The 3,466-nt window shown below is 42.6% G+C and overlaps 1 non-coding gene across 1 annotated transcript; it reads right to left on the bottom strand.

Annotated features, from left to right (window-relative positions):
• Positions 1-2,619: 2,619 nt before the first annotated feature.
• On the bottom strand, positions 2,620-2,753 carry LOC147668851 (small nucleolar RNA SNORA57). Its single transcript, XR_015303794.1, has one exon. It is a non-coding gene; the product is annotated as a small nucleolar RNA SNORA57 (small nucleolar RNA).
• Between the last annotated feature and the right edge of the window lie 713 nt (positions 2,754-3,466).

Raw genomic sequence — 3,466 nt, 5'->3', positions numbered from 1 at the left:
TGGGTTGGGTGGGGGGAGTTGGCTCGGGTGGGAGGGTTGGGTTTCCTGCGGGTTGTTTCGGTTGTTGGCTTTGATAAAAGGCAGTATCGCCTCCTACATGGACCCACCGCATGGCTGCTAGCCCATCTTCGCCGGGTCGCCCTCCGGGTTGTAGACCCTGTGGCTGTGTTATGTGTACCTTGCCTTCGCTCTGCCGGCCTGAGGATGTAGGCAGCCCAGCTGTGTTTATTCTTGCATTTCTGCTGAATAAAATTGTTTGATTCTAAAATAGCCGCGAGAGCGCGCTCTGGTGTTCAGACTCGAAGCTGAGTTTCGTGCAGTGTACGTTAGTTGGTCAAACTTCTTTAGAGCACAGACTTCAATTTGCAAAGCACTATCCAGGCGGGTTTTATGTGCACGTCATGGTCAGATGCGCTGTATCTGGATGCATTAACGAAGCCTCCGGCTTTAAAGTACGGATAGGGCACCACATTATGCACCCAACCGTCGCCAGATGCCTGGGATGTGTTCGTGAGCCATCAAGCAAATCTTGCCATGCAGATGCACCAGAATTAAGGCATATGGAGCGGACCAGTATATTTGAAAGCACGAACGTAGAATGTATTCAAACGCCCACTTACCTGTCATACTAAAATGCAGGAAAATCAGTAACGCAAACCAAATTTAAATATTTCAAGAGAACCGTTTGACAGTGCTGTAGCATCGCGGTTCCTAATCTTTTGGTTTGTGAATCCCCACCATATCACTTTTAAGTAAGGTGCCCCTAACCTTGCATACAAAAAAATAAACATAATTCAGCCTAGCCGTTCTGTGGTAAGGGCAGGCAAATAAAGCAACTTCTCGACATGTTAGGTGCACAGCAAGCGCCTTACCCGCTTAGTACCTCCAGCGGCATGCCTGGGCGACCTCAACTCGCATAAGAGGATCAAGCGATTCACAGCCACCGCCTAATCTGTGGTCTAACCAGGCATTAATCTCCAGAAATTCAGTACATTTTGTTTTGTCAGCCCTAGGGCAAAATATTTGGACTGAGAAATGTAGTTACTCCTGTAGGTAATATGGGTGGATCAGAATGGGGTTGGAGGATTCAAGCCTGCCGCTGTATTCAATACTTGTGTGATCTGCAGTTAGCCGCGGGTAGTGCGGCTAAATCCGAGGAGCAAAGAAAAATAAAGCTGAGCTCAGTCGAGGCGCTACATTTCCCCATACAAAGAACAATGCGCCTGTCACCCAAAAACATCCATTAACTAAGAAAATACTCACCGAAAAAGCAGTATTGTAGGAGGGGTATCTTGTTAATACTCAAAGCCATTTTATATCTTTACCTAGAAACGGGTCACTGATCGCTACGATGGCTTGGTAAAGGTTTCAGGAAGTGAATCCAATTTGGCAAATAACCCAAGTTAGTGGGATTTTTCCTGAAGTACATGTACCGAAATTATCAACCTTAATAGATAAACAGTCCAGAAACGAACACCGCAAGACCCAGCAAAGTGAGAAATTTGGCAAGTTCACACAGGAGCAACAGATTTTTTTTTAACCGATGCAGTGGTACAAACTGATTGAAACAATCGGGAATGGAGGGTTTACAGAGCACTTGAGACCAGTAGTCGAAATCCGAGGTGGGTGGATGCAGAGAGCAAATGTCTACCTCGGCAAAGAGCACATCTGTGGGTGTGGACGAAAGCCTTTTTAAAACAGTAAGGCCGATATTTAGCCAGTGCAAATCTAAATGAGCCTTGCAAGCTTTCACAACGCACAGACTTCAGACACAATGTTTTAATTATTAAACTATTATCAGGCAATTAAAAGAAATACTCGCACAGAAAGTTTGGTTAACTATAATATTTATTAGACAAACAGTATAAAATCACTTCGAGCAAGACCATTTCATAGTGAAGGTTGAGACACAAAAAATGTACAAGGTATTTACTAACCGGCATTAAATATTCAAATTATATTGACATTTATCTGGGGATCATACTACGGTTAAGTGTTCCGCTGCAGCTAAATGGTTAGTAACTTACTAAAACATGGAATGTAATACTGGTGCGATGGTTGTACAAGTTGAAACGGTTTAGTCTTTAAACTTCACTTATGCCTGTTTAAGAAATGGGCGAGGTGTCACAATATATCATGAAGTTGCACAAATAAAGTGCCCTACATGTTAACCCTAGATTTATGTAAAACTTAACTATGTGGTAAAGCCAAGTGTACTCTTCAGTGTTATAATATTTTAAAAGTTAAAAAGTTTAATAATTTTGGAAAGATACCTGCACTGGTTCAGACCAATTCCCCAGCCATTTCTTAGAAAAGGATATTGCAATATGAAATTACACAACAGTTACACTGACTGTAAGGTATCAGCCAAGGAACAGCAGTACCAAAGGAATCTCAAAGCCTGCAAATAGAAATCCACTGTTCCTATATACAAATCAATGCAATCCATCGTGTTTACACAGTATTGACTGTTCACCTCCTGTCCGCTCGTGCGCATCAGCTGAAACAAAGAAATCAATCACATTAGGATTTGTCAGTAAAAGGTTGAAAGATTGACACATGTAATGACTAGAATTAGCATCTTTATCATGTACGACTGTGCACGATATAAGGTATAAATAGTGTTCCAGCGATTGAGGATAGAACCAGCCGATGAGAGCAGCTTGCACCGAAGACATAGCACTGGTATTGCTCTACCTCCGAACATTACACATCACGGTACTAGATAACCAGGACATGCCAAGAAATGGAGGCTCAGGTACACATTACCGTGCAACACGAGTTAGTTTTACGAGACTAAAGACCTAGTACATTGCGCTTAATGACAGAAGCTATTGTCCTTGCGTCTACCAGACATCAATCCCCTGGGTACATTCAAATGATGAAAAGTAATCAGATTATGTAATTAAAAAAATTAGATTCTAGAGCGGTATGTCAATACATATTGGATGCACGATTTGCTTTACAGTTCAAATACTACACGTTATAAAGACAATTAAAGGCGTTCTGCACCGACCATTGAGAAACTGACTCGTTTTGAAAATGGCGATTTGAAGCAACGTGCAATACACGACAAGGAAGCATTTTATATTCCACGTGGTAATGACCCGCTCGCTTCCGGATGATTCTAACTTTTGCGATAGTCCCTCTGTACACCGGTCAGACTTTAAACTAAAACACGAGGGTTACATTCCGGTGATAATTATCCAATTGAGGTAAAGAGAAAATGCACCCTTTTTAAATCGCTCCTAAGCCTCTGAGTGGGCTTTGGCAGGCGCGTGAATAGGAGGAAAGTGGCAAGCTCAATGCGGGTGATTTACGCAGTACATAAGCTACTGCTCATAAAGACCCCCAATGCTTCTATCAAGCAATGCCCCATCTTCCGCAAAAAGCCCACTTGATCTCAGGACTATCAATTCAATAACAGTTCACCCACACACGTAAAATACACACCTGCCAGCCACGA

This window comes from Lissotriton vulgaris, unplaced genomic scaffold (assembly GCF_964263255.1).
Source record: "Lissotriton vulgaris unplaced genomic scaffold, aLisVul1.2 SCAFFOLD_13627, whole genome shotgun sequence".
In the NCBI taxonomy this organism is placed as follows: Eukaryota; Metazoa; Chordata; class Amphibia; order Caudata; family Salamandridae; genus Lissotriton; species Lissotriton vulgaris.
The sequence above is the reverse complement of the archived record's forward strand: the minus strand, read 5'-3'. Positions and strand labels throughout refer to the sequence as shown.